Genomic DNA, 22,528 nt, shown 5'->3' on the forward strand with positions numbered 1-22,528 from the left:
AGCAAAGGATTATATTTGTCAACTTTTTTCCTAAATGGCCAATATGTTGCTATAAAGAGCTGGGCAATGGGAGATCCAAGCAATTAAGTGGATTAGTAAAGATTGTGTTTCTAGTAGTTAATTTAAGCAATGCAAAGTCGCAGCTGAAAATGAGCATTTAACTGTTTTCTCCCAAAGTATCCGTGTGACAGATGTGTTCATTTTAAACACGTGAGCTTTAGTATCACCTTTACTAACGTGGAACTGCTGCTTGTGTTTTTGGCACTGTACTAATTTCGTTGGGGTGGTGTTAGTGCTGGCTAAACTATATCAGAGATTATCATAAAATATGGTTTGAAAGGCATAATCAAGCGGACCGTGCAAATGACATGTTGATGACAACGATGATGTATAGTTCCTCCAAAACTTACGCCTCTGAGATGCCTGCTAAAAGACTTTACATACAGAGTAGCAGCAGCTGATGTTACTTTAATGCTGCATATTGAGATGGGAAATGGGTAGCATTTTATCTTTCAGTTTTATATTCTACAGAGGCGTGTAGGTCTTAATACTAAACATCCGAAATGCCTCCCCTCCCCCCCCCCCCCAACACACACACTTGTTCTAAGGCTTTACGCAGTTTCAGACGATAAACTATTTTTTGGTTCAGGATAAAAACGGTTGCAATATATTTTCAAATCTCCAGACTATAGTTACTCAATTGCCCAGACCAATTTTCTGATTTCTTTCAAACATAAACAGACAAAACACTAGGTTAAGCACAATTTCTCTCTTATTTTGGCTACGCGTTCTCCCGCAGGAATACATATTAAGGCAAGTAGGAAGATTACAAATAAACAGCCAAGCAAATGAAGCGGAGACGGAGAAAATACGGTACCTTGGTAAATGTCACAGTGACAGTGCCTTCAAGACCCTCTTTATTTTTTCCCAAGCTAATCGAAATGTAATAAAAGTGCCACAAGCATCTTAAATAATTATCAGGCCATTTGTTTTAATGTAGAAAATGTAGCAATAAGCCCACCCCGGGTTAAAATTGAGCACGTCTTGTAGAGTCTCGACCTATTTGGTTATAATTGTGGCACTCTTCCTAAAGACGTTTTTATTTCTCTGGTGTGGCGTAAATGAACCACAAAACACGTAGGACGTTCTGTCTTAAATACACTTTCACTGAACAATAATCAATTCTAAATAACTAAGCCATAAAGATGTTTGCGAGACCCCCCTCGTAGAGCAGCAGCAGGGTGATTCGAAGGTTTTAAAATGTATCGTATAAATATATTTGTTTTAGGGGATGAAAAAGGGAAATATCAATAGCTCTCTCACATGAGAATATTTTATGTTATTTTATAGAAACAAAAGCTAAACTCAAGTAATCGTTTCTTGTCGAACTTTAGCATTTCAGTTGTGGATTGTAATTCTATCAGCGCTATAAAATAGGAAACACTACTTAGAACTGTCCCTAGCCCATTTTCCATTTAACATCATACTTGTGCAAAATGACATTTACTTTGTTTCATTTTTACTTCCTTTGACCAAATGAGTTTTGACAAGCAGAAAAACGCTATTAGAGATCCTAGCCTGCACAGGAGAACTATTTTAGTTGTCTTTTATTTTTAATATCTATATAGCTGGAGTATTTTGCATTGCAATGTCTTTGTAACTAAATATACATTTGCTAATGTTAGATTACTATTATTATTAGCAATAATAATATTAATGATATTAAATGATTATTTCCAATGTTGTTAAAGTTCATAATTGTTTTATATAAGTTCCCAGAATCACAAATATTATAGTTCTGGAAAACATGGGGGGAAACAAAACACATAAAAAGAGGATAACGTGCTAATCTACTACTTATTCTCAGGCACTCTTGACCTTGTACGGAGCTTTCCTATTGAATGCACAGCTGAGACCAAAACAATAAACACGGAGAAGGACTAGACTTCTAGGTAGATGTTTACTATCAGACTAAAGAGAGAACTAGGCACTGACAAATGAAAACGCTATCAAGGAGTTTGTATTATTACGGTCAGATTTGTCTTGACTATATATTGCACATCATAATTCTCTCCCCTTCAGCTATTCTCATATATTTAATACATTGTAATTAAATATAGGGGGAAACGGAATAAAACACTATAGTTTAAAATAGTATTTGGAGTCGTATTTGGAGTTTGGACTTTAGTTTAAAATAGTATTTGGAGGTTTTATATTAATTACTTAAATTAAGTTATTCCTTCTTTGGCATCTAGGGCATTACAATTGTGTGATGCCTAAAACTGGGTTTCAGCCTGTATAATTGGATATAAATATGCAAATAAGACATTTACATGAGTGCTAATATGCGTTCCAAATATTTCATTCCGAATGTTATACTCAGATTTGCAACTGTGTTTGCCTAAATCAATGTTTGCATGAGTCATTTTCTTTCAATTCAAGGAAGCAACACCAGACATTGTAATAATTCAGTGTGTCAATTTGCCCGTTAGGTTTTTAGTGGAAAACCGAGTTTGACACTGCTAAATTGGTACATTTCAACAGCGATTTACCATTTAAAAGAACAGCTTTCACTCTCACACCTTGCAGCGCTTGATTTATGGTGAAACAGATTGCTGCATTTGATGGCTCTGGCCCTCCCAGCTGCCAAGAATTTGATTGCAACACGTGGGATTTACAGCGAGTGAAATCAGCATTACCAAGTTATCGAAAGTTTCCTGTTATTCTCAGTCAATAGGCAATGCACAACTCGACATTGCATAAATACACGTTTATAATCAATTTCCTGGCAGCTGCCCAGTCAAACGGTACAAACGGAGGAACAGTCTCCATATTCCCCGATTCCAAGGTTTGCATTCTACAATAGACGTGTTTAAACTGCTCTTTTTAAACAGGTAAATAACAGCCGAAATATAACAGCGACAAGGACTCTGGCTTTGACCAACAATCTGACAAGGACAAGTTTTGCTTTGAAGCCAGGAGTTGCACAAGAAGCCGTTTTGGATAAAATGGTTACAGTAAAAAGTTATGCAAATTATTCATTACAATGTGAAACCAGAGTGATGTGTTAACACGGTTCCAGATCCTGCCGTGTAGGTGCAAGTGGGTAGCTAAGGGCAACATTTGGTCTTTGGATTTCCCCGAACAAATATTGTTTTTAGTTATACTGGTGTGAGTTGAGTTAATGGATTTACACTGTTGTCGTTCAGGGAAGAATGTGACTCTAACGTTGGTATTTTAATGTTGATTCATAAAATAAACTGTCAATGTTCTCTCCTAATCTATTAGGTTTTAATGTATATCCTAACCAATAACCATTACGGACCAATGTCAAGTCATGTCACTTTATAACGTATTTGCCAACACAATTATAGGATTTTACTATTATAAACGGGAACCAAAATGCAATGTAAAGAAAAGTAATTTAAAAAGTTAAACATCCCAAATCAGCCTCAGAGTACCTGTGTCGAATTAAAAACACAGACAGGGTAACATCAAAATACATGAAAGCCCATTTCGGCTTTCGTTTACCTGCCAAGACCCGCAGTCGAGGTCTTCTGTCCCCCCCGCAAGGGCGGATGAGGCGGAGGAAGGGATCTGCGCCTCGCGGTAGGTGTTGCTGAGGAACTGGTGCGAGGACCAGATCCCCGAGCTTAGCCCTTGCCGGATAGAAACTCTCTTGGCGCGCTCGCTAGCGTCCCCGCTCCCTGACTGCTTTTCTGGCCTGATTTCGAGGGCCCCAATGTTCGCACCTTGGCTGAGGGGGGGTCGTTCCTTCGGCCAGCCCGTGTAACCCTCACCTGCCTGCTGCGGCACCACGCGAAAGAACCGCCAAAGGGCCTCTCAATTGACACTGCCTCCCTTTTCCCACCTTCCTGGGGGATGCTCTGTGTTGCCATCCCACGTACCTACCGAGCTTCTCTGATCCACCCCCTGAAGCCCACCTGGCCTGGGCCGCTTTTCCTTGGAAGGCAGGTACGTTTGTTGATATTAACGCTTGTTATCCCACTGTACAGTCGTGAAAACTGTTACCCTAAACCTGATGGTTCCTGCTGCGGTGATTGGCAAAGGCTCCTCTGACAGAACACACAGACTCTCCAGCCTGCACGAGGAAACCAGGGCCACCCCAAGCAGCAGGTCCCCCGCATTTCACTCAGCAGATCTACAGCTTTCAGGTAGTCTCTTTCTACGCAACAGTCCTTCCTAGCTGCGTCTGAGTGACGCTGGATAGTCTGTGATGAGGAGCTAGGGTTCTCCTGACTGCTCCCCTGGCGCTCTACTGTGCTCCAGGGCTCTCCCCAGCCCTGTTATTCTCCCAGCTCAGAAAGCTACAGTTAGGGGACTCTTTTAGTTTGATGGTTTTTACATTATGTAGGGAGGAACACGTTGCGGGCGGAAATGTGGGGCTCGCATAACATCAGTTCTGGGGAGGGAGAACTTGCACTTGTATGGGCAGAACTGTATCGTGCCAAGGTGATGATTGGAAAAATGGTTCCTCAAACCATGTTTTCTATTAGATTTTATTCTTCTGGTACAGTGACAAATTCACGTAAGATTTCAACAGCTCAGTTCGTCGAAGTTTCCATCGCTCACCCAGAAAGCCACTGATCTTAGTTGCTTGTGGCTATGGTTATTTAGATACAATTATAGGCTAGGGATATGTTTCCAAAAAGCAAGAACTGATGTGGTATTTTATCATTTCCTCCCCTCTGCATTTAATCAAGCTGTTCTCTCTGTTCATACACACCATCTTTTTCAATCTGCTCCAGTGGACATTTAAGGAACAATTTTGCTTATACAAAGTGACCTGTGGAGCTCAAAGAGTGGGTGTTTTGGTTCATTTTTTAAAAATATTTCGGTTTCTGCCACGCTACTGTTGGGACTAAATGAAAGTTGATGCTATCACTTTATAGTATTCAAATACTGGCAGATGTAGCAAATAATTGGAGAGGCATTTGATTGCACAGATTCCAGCATAAGGGCTTGGGGCCCCAAAGCACAGGGAGTTTTGCAGAATCTAGTCTGTACCAGCTTTTCACAAATGTTAATCAAACCTGTGTAATGTACCTCACAGGAGTGTTGCTGAATGTTTGTGAGGTTATTTTAGATCCTAGGAGGGAAGTTGCTACAGAAGTGCAAAGTAGTAAAAAGTATTATTATAAAACACAGTGAAAAATAATAATACAAATTATCATCAATACTAAGAAATGCACAGAGAGTGTGTCTAGTGTTATATAGATGTTTCTGCCACATCTGTGGTTTTTATATAATTGTTCTGATATTTTGATTTCTTGTAAATGTTAAATTGCATGTAAATAGATGCACCCATAAGAAAACTGAGTTGGTAAACCATAAAGCCAGCAGGCAGGAGGCAATAGTATCATGGACTATGGCTCCTCTGGTGAGAAATAATAATTGAGCACACTGTAAAAAATTTATCTCAATGGTAGTTTTAATTCATTGTCTCCAGTGTGCTAAATAGAGTAGAGAAGTGTTAGAAACAGGAGAAGAGTACAGAAGGAAAATATTAGGAAGAGATTTTGTTTAAAAATTCCTAAGTAACAAAGCTGACCATGTTTACTTCAAATGTCTGCAGAGAGCTCTCCATCAATGAAGCTTTTTTTTGTTTTGTTTTTTTAGTTTGGTACATGGATTTCATAAAATAAAGCAAACTGGATTTAAAAAAGAATCAACAGTACGTCTTTGAAAGTAAACTTTGTGAACTGAAAATATCTGATTTTAAAAAAATTTAAAAAACTATAGGCATAATTTTCCTCTCACTAACAAGGTTGTAACTCCATTGAATTCCACGGAGTTACTCCTGATTTACAATGGGGAAAATGAGAGGAAAATCAGCCCCTGTACTATTATATGAGTGAGGCATGGAGGTCAAAGAGTTAATGCTTTTGTTCTGTTTGGAGTTTATCTGAACCTCAGCGATCATTCTGTTCCCTCATTCCTTTCCCATTTATTCACCTCCCATCCTTTCATCTTCTGCCTAACCCCAACACATCTTTCTCTTCTCCTGACCCAAAACTCTGTGTCCTTGACCTCCAACAAGCTCCCAGGGTCCCACCACTTCCTCTGTCTAACCACCTGCAGGGCTCCTGATCTGCACCAACTACCTCCCTCTGACTACCCAAACACCCCACACATTTCCTATCAGGTTGTCTCAACAGACCTGACATTTTCTGATGGGCTCTAGCAGTCTCCTCTGTTCAAATCTCACCTATTATGATAAGGCTTCTTTAGTGAGAGGCACCACAGATAGGCCCAGATCCTCAAAGGTATTCAGGCACCTAACTCCCATTGTTTTTTCAGGACCGTTGAGGATCTGGGCTAAAATGCTTCCCCATCTGCCTAGCATTTGTGGGTGTTGAAGACACTGGGCCAGCCCAATCTCATGTAAAGTGGTGTAGCTCCATTAACTTCAGTTGGTGCTATTCCAGTTTACAACAACTGAAGATCTGCATTCCAGTCAATAGTCAGTCTAGCAGAGATTGCTAGAGGTTGGGATCTTGATGTGGACTTCAGCAAAGCACAGGGGACGGTTAAGGGTAGGGGAAAGGGAGGCTGGATATTGAGTGGAACATTTTCTAAGCTAAGAAGGACATGGATCTGATCGATTAGAGGTTTGTGCCAATTCTTATTTTACCCTTGGGGTTCACCCATTCCTCATTATAAGCAATAAGACATTTTCCATATAATTTGATGTTACAGACATTAAAATGAGTAAACATGTTCTATATATGTAATTACAACTCCACCTTAAAAGCAAGCGCCTGTTGTGTAATAATTACAAGCTGATGTGTTACTATTGTTCTGTAGCTTTGAAAACCTGATGGAGTATGTGCCAATATAATGTAGGGCAATTCCTGGGTTATTTGCAGTCAGTGTGTCTGTGGATCTAGGCCTTTGCCTTTGCCTTTGTTAGTGATCTGTCATGTGATTCATGAAAAAGGCAGCCTTGTAACAACATTATTTCAGGAGGATAATAACTAGCCATCATAAATTCCTTTTTAAATAGTTTATTGCAGGTTGTAGTCTATTGACAGTGTCTGTTTTACAGCATGGAAGAAAACAATTCCTTGTTGGTACTAGTCACTAAAACCACTTAATAGTTACAGCCCTTTTTAGTACCCTCAGAGAAAACCTAGTCTTTCATGAAATGAATCATAAATAGTTGAGTCAAGGAACTTACTCTAAAGGAGGGAAAGAGCAAAAAGAGATCAGTGTCTCACAGTTATTGAAATGTGTTTGCTTTTAGACAATTCTCCATTAAACACTAATTAACAATTATAAGTTAGGATAGAGCTGGTTGGGAATTTTTTTACTACACTTTTTTTGTCTGAAAATGCTGATAATTTTTTTTTGGTCTGCTCTGGAATTAAAACAAATTTCAAAACCTCTAATGTTTTTGCAAAACAGAATTCCTGTTTCGCAGCCAGACCTAGTTTAGGGCCCAATCCTGCAGTCTTACTTGGGAAAAACTGCATTAACTCCAGCAGAAGTTTTGTCTTTACCAGGTCTGTGGCTCAGGCCCTTTGACAGGGAATTATTTAGCAACTTTGTCCCTTTGAGGTTTCTGTTATCTGTAGTGGAGTGTGAAAAACTTTAGTTGTATCTCATCTTTCTGGAAACAGAGAGCCAATGGGTCTAATGATTAGAGCAGGTGACTAGGACTCCACCACTCTCTGGCTGTGTGAGCTTGGGAAGTGACATAACCTCTTTGTGGCTTTGCCAACCCATCTTGCTTGAGATGTTGTGACCTTTTCTTACAGATGCAGACATCTCTATCGTTATCCATGCCTTGTTCACTTCAACAGTGAGTGACTGCAGTGCTCATTTTATGGGGCTACACCTATAAACATCACCAGCTTAGCTGTGCTTCTCGCTGGAAAACCATCACACCGGCACACTGGAGCAATTCAAAGTATTCAAAGCTGTAAATGGTTTGATATCTTCTTGGCTTAATAACTACCTCTCACCTTATGTGATACCTTGGCAGTTAAGCTCAGCCAAGACACATGCTAACAGCCCCCTGGTTTTAAGGGGAGAGAGATGGCATCAGGGCATTTTCAATGAGGGGCAGTTGATGCTAGAACTCACTTCCCCTGTGGTCTGACAGATTCCAAATCTGTCAACCTACAAGGCCTGTCTGTTCTCCTAGATGGTAAGAGGATGTAGGTATACTAAAGGGTATGATAGCCTGGTTGAGTGAGGAATAATTAACAATTAAAATTGGTTACTTCTGTCATTTTTTACAGCTGCTTTTATATTGTCTATGTGACTGGAGCAAGAGAAAAGTACATTTTACAAATAACATTACATGTACAGTAATTCCCTGCCTCACAGGATGCTGATACCTGTTATTCATAAGTCATTCGAGACTGGAGAGGGAAAGGCACTGTACCAGTGAAAAATATTACTACTGTTGTATTTCTTTACTGAAATGAACACACAAGAGTATCCTCCATATTCCCACAACATCTGGCCGGACTTCTAAGAGAACAACATGGATGGATCCATACAAAGCCCCATTGAAATCACTAGGGCTCTTCATAGATGCAGGAGTCGGCTGGTGTGCAACAAGTCACAGGATGAGGGCCACAGTTGCCAATCCTGCAACTAATTATGCACATGAGTAACTTTATACATGGGAGTAGTCCCACTGATTTTTACGGGGCTATTCACATGCATAAAGTTACTTTTATGCTTAAGTGTTTGCAGGACCAGGCCTACAGTGAGTACAATAAAATAAACAATTTATTTTATGCCACTGTATCTAGTGAAGTCTAGTCTTGTCCATAAACCAGTTCTTCTTCATCAGTGCTCAGACTGGGAAACTTCCAAATCCAATTAATTGGGTAGAGTGAGGACATTTCTTATTTCCTTCGACATGTGGCACATCAAATTACTTAGGAGCATGCATAAATGTCTGTGAGAAGGAGTTGTCATCTTCTGGAGGGATAGTCAACATCATCAACCTTGGATCCAGAACTGAATGTTCTTCCTTTACCAGCAGATCATTCACCATTAGTTGAAAAATGGGCAAGCATTGAACTTCTCCAACTTGCTTTTTACATATCCCAAACTTAGTAAAGAGCAGAAATACTGTGTATCCCTGACCCTGCCAATGCTTGTCTATACAGATCTAGACATCCTACAGAGTTTACTGATGGAGTGCACATCATACGAAAGAAAATCCTAGTGTGTCAGGCAATGCTCTGAAAAGATAGAGTGTAGAGATTGGCTCTTCTGCCCTTTCCTCTGAAATCTCTGTTTTTTCAACTGGAAAAAGAATAATGATAATAATTTAAAAAAAAACCTCTAAAATATACAGAGTTAGAAGCATGTAAGTAAAATACATATGTGCCCAATCATTGTGGTGATATATTACTTTGCCTAATCATTAACTGGAAATGCCATATAAGAATTTGTAAACCACAATTAATCATTTTGTAGGAATGATTTAAATGTACTGCTGACTAATGTAAAACAGTCTAGTTTCCACAGTCAGCAGGCTGCCAAATATTGTAAAAAAAAAAAAAAAAAAAAAAAAAGGTTTGTGATCTAAGTTGACATAAATTATAGTAGATATAAATCTTTAAAACAGCAGTACTAGTTTGCAGATTATTGGGTTTAAGAGATAGGAAGATGACATATTAACTATCATGAAGATTGCCAAGACCCTTCCGTGTTTTAATTAGGATGCTTTGCAAGAAGATGTTTAATTTCTTTTTAAAGCTCTACCTTGGAAAGATCTTTATGACCATCTTGTTTGCAGTGATACAGGAGAAGTCAGAACGTGACCCTGAAATTCCAGTTTATTGAATAGACACACAAGTGAAGTAAAGAGACTACATCTGTACCAGGTCCATGGGTTTGCTCTTCACACTATAGAGATGGGAACAGAAGTGTAAAAATAATGGCTGGCTTAAAAAAAAAATAGCAGCATGTGAGTGAAATCAAGCATACTCAATGCTACAATACAGATAGAAACAAACTAACAAAAAGCAGTGACAAGAAACATCTCAAGTGGCAGCAGTGCTGAGGAGGAAAGCTGTCGTGATTTAAAACGCAAATTAGTCTTGAAGTGACGGAGAGGGGCAGTTGATCTGTTTCACATTCCATATTGTTTTTCTTATGTCTACTCAGAATGGAAGATATCCTTGGATGAGGGACTTGTGATCCTAAGTCATGTAGGGTGAGATCTATTAAGTGTGTTAGGCGTTGCAATGCCGAGTGTCATGGCACCTGACTTTTAGATGTGTAGAAAATAACATGAACACCCCCGTGATCCACAAAGCCTGAGTTAGGTGCATAGACTCCCTATACAATCAGTGGAGAGAGATAGGCACCTTAGACTGTGACCCACAAAGTCTGCTGGTTGGGGGGGAACCACCTAAGCTAGCCAGTAGACAATATTGACCAGAGGAGGGTGTGCTAAATCCTGACCTTTCGCAGATTTGTGCACCTAAGTCTGGGCTTCACAGCAGCACCTAGCCATGCTAGTAATCCATGAACTGGGGAAGATAGGTGCTCAGCTGCCTAAATTGCATGTGGGAGTCGAAACAAAACAGCCCCAAGGGGGTGCAGGGGAAGATGGCTATCAGATCAGGCTCCCGTACATGACTTGGGCTTTTGAATGTCTTTCTTTCCTAAACAGTGAATCACTTTGGGACTTAGGTGGGAGATAGGTGACTGGATGTCTATCACGAGGCAGTAGTGTACATGTTTAGGTGCCTAGGGCAAGGCTGCAGTGTGCATGCCTAGAGGAAAAAACGTGTCAAGTGAGTTTAGGCACCTAAAGGATTAGGCAACAGCCAAGGAGGAGTTTTGTAGATTGCTGTAGTACCTAAAAACAGGATGTAGTACCGTCATGGATTCCACCCTTAGGTACCTTTGAAAATGCCACTCCATGTCTTGTTTGCAAAGAGTCCAGCACACTTTAGCTACTCTATAAATTAAAACAACACATTTCAAAGAGAACCATCAGGGGAAAACTTAGCTCAATATGTATGGCCAAGGTGCAGCTCCAGCAAATGGGAATACATGCAACATTCCCTCCTAAAGTAGAAGCACAAGTGATCATGGTAGAGAATAATGCTTTAGACACTGTCTGTAAACAGAATAGCCCTTCAAATCCACTCTCTAAAAGTCTTAATGCTGCAGGTGGAATGAGATGGATTTATAAAAAAGTGGAGATTAGAGGAGGTAAAACATGAACTTCCTAGGTATCAGATAATTTATTTTCATCACCTAGTTTTCCAAAGGTGACTTAATTTTGGACACTTCAGTTTTCAGAGGATAGGTGCTCAGCACTTGATGAAAATCTGGCCTTTTTAAGGTGTCTCAAGATGAGGTGCCAAAAGCTGAGGCACCTAAAATCACTGACTGACCTTTGAAGTTGTAGGCCTGTTAAAGGTAATAATTGGAGATATACCAATCTCCTAGAACTGGAAGGAACCTTGAAAGGTCATTGAGTCCAGCCCCCTGCCTTTGCTAGCAGTACCAATTTTTTGCCCCAGGTCCCTAAGTGGCCCCCCTCAAGGATTGAACTCACAATCCTGGGTTTAGCAGGCCAATGCTGAAACCGCTGAGCCTTCCCTCCCTGTTGTTGTTGTTATTTTACCTAGTAAAGTCTCCCCAGTGCAGTTCCCAGGTGACAGGTGCCCACATGCTAAAATCCATCTTCCCAACTGGCTGTAATTCACACACTGATGATAGTCTGAGCGGAGAGGCCAGAGAGTGAATGAGGATAGAAATTGAACTACCCTGTTACTTGTGATCTTCCCAGAGGCACCCAAAATTAGTGGACACTTTTGAAAAATTGGCCTTTTTGCCCTTGTCTACACTGGAAATTAGTCCTAGTTACAGCCACTGGTAGACACAGAGCCCATGTAATCCATAGTATTGCACAGGTGCAGTTTACCCCTAGTCTGACAGCAGGATAAAGGGCACTGATGTAAAGAGTAGATTATAGTAACTCACTCTACTTGTTTACACATGGGGGTTGAATCACTGAAGCTACATAAAAGGTGTATTCCACAGTTTAGACAAGGCCTAAATTTCACCTCTGTAAAATGGGGCTAATAATACTTGCTTACATACCTGTTGTGTCATGACTGATGTTAGTTAATGCAGCACATTGAAGATGTAAAGCACTTTCAGGTAAGAAGTGTTATTACTGTAGTACACACCATTAAGGGGTGGGGAGAAGGGATGATGTAACCAGGTCCCTTGACAGGGCTGTTTTTGCAGTGTCATCAGTAAAACACGGTCTGACACCATACAGAGCCCTGCCCATAAACTATGCAACTGCCCTAGATTGTAACCTGACTATGAGATCTCCAGCATCCGGCTCCTGTGTCTCTTCGCTCATCCTCACGCTGCCTTAAAGATGAACTAGTAGCCCAGCTGCTCCCGCGCAGAGCTCTGCAGCCCCAGGCGGCTCGGCCAATCTCGCCCGGCTTGGAGCGCGGTAGTGTCCCCAGGGCATGCCCGAGGCAGTGGGGAGGAGCTGTGCGGAGAGGCACGTGAGTGGCTAAGGGACTGCAGGACTGGAAATGCGAGGGGGGAGGGCAGCGAGGTCCGGCCAGCCCCACGGTTGCAATGAAAGTGGACACAGCAGCTGTTTCGGTGTGAGCAGCTGGGACTCTTGGTCCCGCTACCTCCTGCCCCCAGCCCGAGCAGAGCCGCCAGCGTTGCAGCTAGCCGGGCTGGGGGGGCTGGGATGAAAGCCCTGCTGGGCAGGGGCGGCTCTAGAAAATAGGCTGCCCCAGGCAGCGCGGTGTGCTGCGCCGCCCTTCCTCGGTCCCGCGGCGGGTCCCCTCTTCCCGCGGCTCCGGTTGAGCTCCCGCGGCAGGTCCACCGGAGCCCCGGGACGAGCGGACCTGCCGCAGGCATGACTGCGGGAGCGGCACGGCTGCGGACGGTTCGCGGGTCCGGCGGCTCCGCTTGAGCTGCCGCAGTCATGCCTGTGGGAGGTCCAGCCGAGACGCGGGACGAGCGCCCCCTCCGCAGTCATGCCTGCGGCAGGTCCGGTCCGGTCGTCCGCGGCTCCGGTGGACCCCCCGCAGGCATGACTGCGGCAGGTCCACCGGCCCAGCCTGCCGCCCCCTAGATTTGGCCGCCCTAGGCAACAGCTTGGTTTGCTGGTGCCTAGAGCCGCCCCTGCTGCTGGGGGTTCGCCGCCAAGCGCACCCCTGAGTAGCTCTGCCGTGGAAGGGCACCAAAGTGTCTGCAGGGCAGCGGGGCGGTGGCCACAGAGGGGAGCAGCATCCACGGCCCGGGCTGAACTCGAGCAAGGGCATGATCCAGGGCAGCGCCTGGGTGCAGCTGCCCCGCGGGAGGAGAGGGACCCACGATAAGGCAGCGCAGCCCCAGGTCTGACCCGCCCAGGGCAGCGTGCCCGGTCCCCAGGGATCAGAAAGTGGGCACCACCCGGCTCCCGAGGGGTGCAGGCTCTCCCCTAAGGGGCAAAGCACGAGGTGCAGTTACAGCTTGGGCAGTATCCCAGGGGAGACCTGAGACGTTGACAGGATTGGGGAGGGACTCGTGTTCCAAGGCGAGTTGGGAGAATAACTTTGATCCTTCAGTTTCCCGGTGGGTGGCAAGTTAAAAAAATGGTTTCAAGTCGACCTGAAAAGGAAGATTTCTGCAAATTAAAAAGTATAAACGACAAAGGGGAAAAGAAAAACAAATTGTTTGTGGGGGAGCAAAATGTTTCGTTCTATCCCCAAACACTTCCTGTTGTGAGTATTTTTAAACCGCTTACAAATAAAGTGGAAGCGACTTTCCAGAGAAGGCCGTTCAGAAACAAGAAATCAAAACGTTTCATTTTGGCAATGAAAAATGTCACCCAGCTCTAGTTGTGTCTCCCTCTGGTGGCGGGATGGGTGGCCAGGGAATGTAGATTCCTCCTACATCTGGGCTCGTTTATAACACTTGATACTGATCAATCCGCACTCCCTCAGCCTCCCTTTGTGTTCCCCCCCAGCTCTTCTCTTGTCATCTCACCAGACATCCAAGCAGTCACTGAATCCTGCTGGTTCTTTTTCAGCCTCCTCTTAAGAATCTGACTCTTCCTGTTTGCCTACTGCTAAAATGCACTGGCCTTCACAATTCCTGTGCCACCTCTCTCCAGTTCTGTAGAAGCTAAAATCATTTTCCTCACCTGCTGCTCACACCATGTAAGTCATCTCTCTGAATGCCTCCATCGACTCCTGTATCAAGCCCAAGCCACCCATATCTTCAAGGCTCAACACAGGTCTGCTCTCATTTCTTGCCATTCCTATTGTGCCCACGCCTTTCATTTCACCAATAAATCCCTCCTCACCTCTTCTTCTGTCTCCCATTTCTGTGCCTTCTTCCATGTCCCCCCTCCATCTTATTGTCCCAAGCACCCATCCTTTCCTGAAAACACGCTTCTTTTATGAAATTCTCAGAAGATAGCTCACTTCAGCTAACCTGTGGTCACCCACTCATTATTGTGTAACTTTAGCACCCTCGTGGCCAAGATGGAGTCTGCTCTGCAGGCAGCTTTGGCCAAGAGAAGGCACGCGCAGGAATGCAGCGGGAGAAATCCCTTCTACCCCAGGGGCACCTATTCCAAACCCCCCACCCAGAGAAAACACACACACACACACACACACACACACACACACAAAAGTACAATGGATATAAGAAAGGGAAATATTTATTTACAGAGGGATAAGAGGAGAAAAACAACAAGGGGAAATATAGGGGGAGCGGTAGAACAGGGCTGCATCCAAGCCAAAGCCCCACGGGCCCAGTGGTAGGGGCAGTCTGGAGGGGCAGACACCGAGCAATGTGTCTGCACACAGAAGCCTGGTCTACACTACGCGTTTAAACCGGTTTTAGGAGCGTAAAACCGATTTAACGCCACAACCGTCCACACTAAGAGGCCCTTTATATCGGTATAAAGGGCTCTTTAAACCGGTTTCTGTACTCCTCCCTAACGAGAGGAGTAGGGCTAATATCGGTATTACCATATCGGATTGGGGTTAGTGTGGCCGCAGATCGACGGTATTGGCCTCCGGGCGGTATCCCACAGTGCACCACTGACCGCTCTGGACAGCAATCTGAACTCGGATGCAGTGGCCAGGTAGACAGGAAAAGCCCCGCGAACTTTTGAATATTTCCTGTTTGCCCAGCGTGGAGCTCTGATCAGCACGGGTGGTGATGCAGTTAAAAATCAAAATAAAGAAAGAGCTCCCGCATGGACGATGCGGACGTGATCGCTGTAAGGGCAGGCAAATCTGTTCTATCAGCGCTCCGTTACAGAAGACGAAATTCAAAATCATTTTTTAAATATCTCCAGACAGATGTCATAGCAGGGACTCAGCGCACTGCTGCGTGACAAGCGTAACGGAAAGCCAAAGAATCAAATGGACGCTCATGGACTGGAGGACTCAAGCTATCCCACAGTTCCTGCAGTCTCTGAAAAGCATTTGCATTCTTGGCTGAGCTCCAAATGCTTCTAGGGTCAAAAACAGTGTCCGCGGTGGGTCAGGGCATAGCTCGGCAATTTACGCACCCCCCCCACCCCCAGAAGTGAAAGGGAAAACAATCCTCTCTTGACTCTTTTACATGTCACCCTATCTTTACTGAATGCTGCAGATAGACGCGATGGTGCAGCACTCAACACCAACATCCTTGCTCCCCCCATGCTATGGCTGGCTGATGGTACAATACGACTGGTATCCATCCTCGTCATCAGCCTATTGGCACATGGGGCAGTGCAAAAGGACTGGTAACCATGCTGACTAGCATCTGTTAGGTCAATCAAGGGCGCCTGGTCCTAATTTTTCCTGGTAGATGGTACAATATGGCTGATAACCACTGTTGTCATAGCAACAGGGGGCTGAGCTCCATCAGCCCCCACCCTTCATGTGTAAAGAAAAGATTCAAGTGCCCCTGAACTAGCAGAGGGATGCTGGGCTCCTCTCCTACACACTCCTTACTGTCCTGTCTGGACTATCATAGCAGCTGGAGGCTGCCTTCCACTCATATCTCACTAACAAGTCACTGTGTCTTATTCCTGCATTCTTTATTACTTCATCACACAAGTGGGGGGACAATGCTACGGTAGCCCAGGAAGGCTGAGGGAAGAACGGAATCAACAGGTGGGGTTGTTGCAGGAGCACCCCCTGTGAATAGAATACAGCTCATAATTTCTGCAGGATCTGACACAGAGCAGCTGTGCTCTCTGGTTCTCTGATACAGTGGTTCTCTAGTACACTTGCCCATATTCTAGGCAGGACTGATTCTATTTTTAGATACCAAAAAGGAGGGATTGACTCAGGGAGTCATTCCCAATTTTGGCTTTTGCGCCCCTGGCTAAGAGCAGCCAGGGGCACTTATGACAGCAGCAAATGGAACAGTGCAAAAGGACTGGTAGCCACGATCATCTTATTACCAATTTATGGTATGGTAGATGGTACAATATGGCTGATAACCATCTCTGCTATCATGCAAAAGCAAAAGCATGCTGCTGTGTAGCGCTGCTGAATCGCCTCTGTGAGCGGCATCTAGTACACATACGGTGACAGTCACAAAAGGCGAAACAGGCTCCATGATTGCCATGCTATGGCATCTTCCAGGGCAATCCAGGGAAAAAAAGGCATGAAATGCTTGTCTGCCGTTGCTTTCCCAGCGGAAGGAGTGACTGACGACATTTACCCAGAACCACCCGCGACAATGATTTTTGCCGCATCAGGCACTGGGATCTCAACCCGGAAATTCAAAGGGGCGGGGGAGGCTGCGGGAACTATGGGATAGCTACGGAGTAGCTACCCACAGTGCAATGCTCCAGAAATCGACGCTAGCCTCGGACCGTGGACGCCCACCACCGATTTAATGTGTTTAGTGTGGCCGCGCACACTCGATTTTATACAATCTGTTTTGTTAAACCGGTTTATGTAAATTCGGAATAATCCCGTAGTGTAGACGTACCCAGAGTTCAGGAGTCCTGAGCAAAGTTCCAGTCCAATGGTGAGTCTTGGGTGCTCCTGGTTGTCTTCGGCGCCAGTGAACTTTCCCCCAACAAACCCCTCTGGTGCCCTCTTCTGCCGCTCTCTGCAAAGCCACACAGAGTTACAACCTCCCCACTTAACTAGCTACAACCTCCCTTCTTGTTCCCAATGCAGAGTCACAAGCCCCAGTACTCACAGCCCCATGCAGCTCTTGGCAGCCGTTATACTGGGTCCAGCTCCAGCCTGTCCTTCTTGGGCGATTCCCCCCTGGCACAGTGCTGCTCCGGGCTCCTGTCCTGGGCTGTCCCCGATCAGCCCTGCCCTCCTCAGGCCTCAGGCAGGTTCTCCCTGCTTCACTTTTCCAGGGCCTGCCAGCTGCCTCTCTCTCTCTCTCCCTGGAGCTCCAGCGCTGCCCCCTGGAGTTTCCCTCCTTTTTCTTACTCTCCCCCTCCCCCCGGGAAAAAGATTTAAAGGGGCCATGCTCTCTAAACCCCAAAGGGGTTACAATTGGGAAATAAAAGACTCTAAACTAGTACAGTTCTCTAGCTCCCTTGCCATGTTCTGTCTGTCTGGACTACAACCGCCTCAATATGGAGACTGTTATGAGAGTGCATATAAAAGTTATAGGTGCAGATATTCATATATACAGATATTGCATATAAACAGCGCCACCTACTGGCACAGAATTTGTACCACTGTTTATAAATTAGTAGGTTCAATAAAGTTGTTGTTATACATTGCAAATGACTTCCTGAAGGCAGCTTTTAACCACAACCGTAAATTTTTCTGTGTCATACAGTGCCAAGCATGGTGTCAACACTTAACAACTATTAATAATGCAGGAGAAGTGTAGGAATTGCACACCTTGCATGGTATAGGGTAAGGTCTGCATAAACGCAGAGTGCCAAGTGGTTGCTTGGGTTTGGTTGCATGTAAGCAAGGTATAACCAAGATCATAAAGCTACAGTTACAAACTCAGCCCTACATTAAGTTTGAAGACTTGCCAAACCATAACTGCTAAGAAAGACTAGTGCTGTAAACAAAATGCACAATCCACAGCAACATTCCATTCAACTTTTAACTCTAACTTTATGGGGTGAGGGTGGCAGTGATGTATAATTTTCTCCAGCTAATTTAAAGTGGTTTGTAAAAGCAACAATGGTGGTCTGGGTTGGGCATTTTCTGGAAGCTGTTGATTATCTGGCCTAAAAAACTTCACCTCAGGCCCTTAGCTCCTCCAAGCAGTCATTATCTGTCAGGAAACGCCTGACATAAAGGTAATTCAGGCACATTGGACCGATTCAGCCCCGAAGTAAGTGGGTGCAACTCCCATTAATGTAAATAGTTGAACTCGATGTCTGACACTAGGGCTGAATTTGTTCCAGTATTTCAGATAACAAATATCTAAGGAGTTTTGATAGAGGTTCAGAAAACGTATCCACACTGGGACTTTAGAAGCAAAAGGTAATTGGAATCCTTCACTAAACTATGCCCAGATTTCTCCTAATTCAGTGTGCCAGATTAAGCAAAATTATTCTTGGTTATAAGATTATTATGTTGACAGTTTTTAAACTGGAGTTAAGTGACACTTTAGTACATGGAAGAGCTAAATTTTATATTCTAGACATTTACTCTCGTGCAGATTTTGAAATATTATCATACAGTGGATCGTATTGTGACCCCTGGTGTAACTCAACACACAAAAATAATACATAATACTGACTTGAGTGAAAATACATAATGGATAGATTTGGCCTATTAGGTATGTGTTTTTGTTTCCAGCTTACTGCCATTTAATATAGAAATTAACAAGTAAGGTTAAAATAACTTGTATGAATTTTATGTATAATATACTTCAGTGTGTGTATAAGTATATGCACTCACACACATCAAAGCATTCAAGAGGGGTACATAACATACTTTAATAATCTCACATTCTTATTTTGAAACCCTATTCTCCCTTCCACTTCTCTGTTGTGCACGCTCATTACAATATATTTTATCTAAAATATAGTCCTCAGACAGGGCTGGCTCCAGGCACCAGCGCAGCAGGTGCTTGGGGCATCCAACGCAAAGGAGCATCTTCAGCGGCAATTTGGTGGTGGGGCCCTCTCAGTAGAGCTGCCGCCGAAGTGCCGCTGATTGCGGCTTTTTTTTTTTTTTTCGCCGCTTGGGGTGGCTAAAATGCTGAAGCCGGCCCTAGCCTCAGACCTGCAAACTTTAAGAATCTGGTCACTCAGCAAATCCTTTTCAGGGTGCATGCTTCTTAGACTGTAAGCTCTTCAGGGCACAAGGTCTCTCTTTTATATTTGCCTAGTACACTTTTATATGCTGTTGAAATAATAATACATAACAGCCAGTCAAAAATTGCTATGTGACATAATGTCTCCTCAGTTCAATCACCATCCATTTGCTAGATTTCTAAGAGAATGCTATGTATTCTGGCAGCCATTTATTTAGGACAGCTTCATAAAAAATTCACATCAGGTGTTTTATGGACTAGAAGATAAACTTCTGATTTACGTTGCTCTGTGGCAGTTTACTGGTATTGCCTGGTACAAAAAACTGGAGGATATTATGCTTCTGACACCAGTTTGAGCAACTAAATGTCAGATAAATCTAGTCTGAATTCATTAAGTTACACCTGCATCAACAACCATGAAGACACATATTCATTTTGAGTTGAAGAGATTAGAAGTGAGGTATCATCAAATTAGGTCATAGGCCTGGCTCTGATTATGAAGATATGTTTATTCAAAATAAAGTGTTGTTTGTTTCAAAGTGATGAACACAATTTTTCAGTATATTCATTTGGTTCTGTTTTGTTTCATCAGACAGAAGCAGATGTTTTTGTTTTTCATGAAAATAAAGGAAAGACAACATAAAAATAGATATAACCAAGGTGCAAAGTAAAACAATAACATTTTAGAGATGTTACCCTGTTGGTCGTTACATCATTTATTTCCTGAAAGGCTATGTTCTGACCTAGTAAATAGGCAAGTCTGATAAGGTTAATCAGAGATTTTTACTATTTAAACAAATTCTAATTGCTGTAACAGTTAAGTACAGTACATAGACCAGATGCTGAGAAGATGGAGGCATTTGAAAGAGACATTTCTCACATTAAGTACGAAGGAATTTTTGTACCTTCCCCAGTATTTGCCCTCTTGTTTTATGTTAGGCCTAATCCTACACAGGGCTGATACCCTCTAGTGAGGTGATGACAGCACCTCACTGCAGCAGACCTTTTCAGCTGTTATTTTATACAAATTGTGAGTGTATGTGTGGATACATAATATACCCCCACTTTTTATTTTATTTATTTGTTCCTATGTAATAGAGCTAGTCAAATGGGGAGGAGATTTACATGTCAGAATTTTAAATTTACAAGTGGCAATCAGAACAAAAGTCACACCAACAGAGAGCAGAATAGGCCCTAATAACTGAGTCCACTCAAACAGAATAGTGGCAGCATATTTGATCCATCCCATCACTATGAAAGTGATCCCCACCAGCCCTTAAAAAACACCTGAAAAGAGTAAAGTGGCACCAGCTTTGTCATCATCTGACACCAGGACATCTGATCTGTTGGGCTGATGTGGAGTAACAGAAAATACATTGAAAGAGAAATCTTCTACACCGTTGTTGTTCTGCTCCATTGCTACACACCAGTTCTCTTTGGTCTCAAGTGAGATGGAATTTGTAAGAGATCTTAGGTAGCATTTGAAGTCAAAGGCTCAGATTAGTTATATAAGAACTTTGCAGTGTATGGTTAACTGAGTGCATCATGTGAAGGAATAAACTTTGCTTGGAAGAATAAAGGTCTGGGCAGTGAAGCCTGAAGTGGTGCACTTAAAATGCCTTGAATTATCTATTGCTATGGTGCTTGCTTCTGGAAACTGCTTTAATATTTCATGGCTGTTTTTCCCTCTATTTATCCTATTCTTTAACTTTGGCTGTTCCTCATAGCGCCAATGCTTACTGGGAAAGACATGCCATATCTCAACTGCAGTTGATGCTTCCAACATACATACATTTAGTCACAAGCACTGTGATGACTCACTTAGGCCTGGTCTACTAGTTAGGAAGTGCTGCATCTAATTAGTGGAATTAGTGTACTGTTACAGGCTTACCAGGACTTTGTGCAAGAGGATGAGCTGTCTCTCGTTCAAATCTCGGACTAGTTCTGAGATCTCCTGAGACTTGGTTCCCTGTTTGGTCTTCTTGACTGAAAATGACTAGAGACTGTTTACTGTGGCAAAACATGTATTTGTTCAAGAAATCAAGGGACGACATGTTCCAGGAACTGATGGCCAGCTCCAGAGCGGAGGCGGCAGAGCAGAGACAGTCGAGAGAGAGGTGTCAGCCAGCAGCATCGCACACACCTGGAATGAGGGAGGATGCGGCAGGAAGACCAGAGCGGCGACTCAAACGCTGCTGTCTAATGATTTCCTTACAGCATCAACCAGTCCTAACTCCAAGTTCAAACCCCACTGTGTATTACATTATTAAAAGCGTTTGGGTGTACTGACTGTTTCACGTCGTTTTCTGGTGTCAGAAGACTTTCTTCTGTTGGGTGGGGGGGGGGGAATGTCAGTGCATAGCCCATATGCCATGCATGCAGACTTGGCTGCAGGGTCAACTGCAGGGCACACACAGACTGCAGTCACTGGGCACCAGGGACAGTCTGTGTGGTGTATGTAAAGGCAGGCTTCCCTTCACATGCACTTTCTGATCCACACCTCCCCCTCCCGGTGCCCTGAAAAAGAAAAAATCACCAGGGGGCAGATACCACCCCTCCCCCACCCCACACCCCTTCCAACGCCCAAAACCCACAGCCGCCATGGTAACCCCCCCCCAAGCCTAACCTTCACCTCGCCCCAAAGTGCAAACCTTAACCAGCACAGAACACTTTAACAGCAATGAATGCTTCCAACAGAAAAGAAACGAAGAAACAGAAATGCAAAATTCTAAAAAAGATTTATTATTAATTACTAAAAACAAAACGTTAGTTTTAAAACGTATGATCAGGTTCTGATAAGGCTGATGATCAGGTCACATAAAAGGTTAGATATTCTCTCAGCACGGGTGTCTGGGCTGATCGTAAACAGCAGCCAGGCGCTTAATCTCCTGGGGGCAATCACTCCCACAACCAAAATCTGCAGGGTCATATATCAGAAAAATACACCACAAGTAGAACATCATTCGTCTGAATGCTTCACAACACTCAGTAGTGTGATACTTATAGCTAAGGCTGGATTTCTATCACAGCTCTGCCTGGAGTCCAGAACTTCCATGATTTAAAAAAAAAAACTATTCAAGATTTTTGATTTTTAAAGCCCAAAGGGGCCATGATGATCATCTAAGCTTACCTCCTGCACAACACAGGCCATAGGAGTCCACTCACTTATTTCTGTTTTAATTCTATTAAATTTGTTGTTGACCAAGAGCATTATCTTAGAGACTCAAAGTGATGAGGAATCTACCACAGCCCTCAGGAAGCTGTTCCAATATTCAATCACTGTCTG

At 43.5% G+C, this 22,528-nt stretch overlaps 3 long non-coding RNA genes across 4 annotated transcripts in view; 1 reads left to right on the forward strand and 2 right to left on the reverse strand.

The window, feature by feature from the left end:
* Positions 1-4,142, reverse strand: part of LOC120408158 — a 65,658-nt gene extending 61,516 nt beyond the window's left edge. The window contains exon 1 of the long non-coding RNA XR_005600474.1: positions 3,913-4,142. This is a non-coding gene — a long non-coding RNA (uncharacterized LOC120408158). The remainder of the gene's footprint in view (positions 1-3,912) is intronic.
* On the forward strand, positions 2,720-9,442 carry LOC120408157. 2 transcript variants are annotated; one of them, XR_005600472.1, is made up of 3 exons: positions 2,720-2,848; positions 4,017-4,175; positions 7,782-9,442. It is a non-coding gene; the product is annotated as an uncharacterized LOC120408157 (long non-coding RNA). The 2 variants fall into 2 exon arrangements; XR_005600471.1 differs by having other exon boundaries at positions 2,804-2,894.
* On the reverse strand, positions 8,575-17,292 carry LOC120408160. The gene is made up of 3 exons (XR_005600476.1): positions 17,197-17,292; positions 9,754-9,897; positions 8,575-9,291 (listed from the first exon to the last, which is right to left on the reverse strand). It is a non-coding gene; the product is annotated as an uncharacterized LOC120408160 (long non-coding RNA).
* Positions 17,293-22,528: the final 5,236 nt, after the last annotated feature.

Source organism: Mauremys reevesii, linkage group 6 (assembly GCF_016161935.1).
Source record: "Mauremys reevesii isolate NIE-2019 linkage group 6, ASM1616193v1, whole genome shotgun sequence".
Lineage (NCBI taxonomy): Eukaryota > Metazoa > Chordata > Testudines > Geoemydidae > Mauremys > Mauremys reevesii.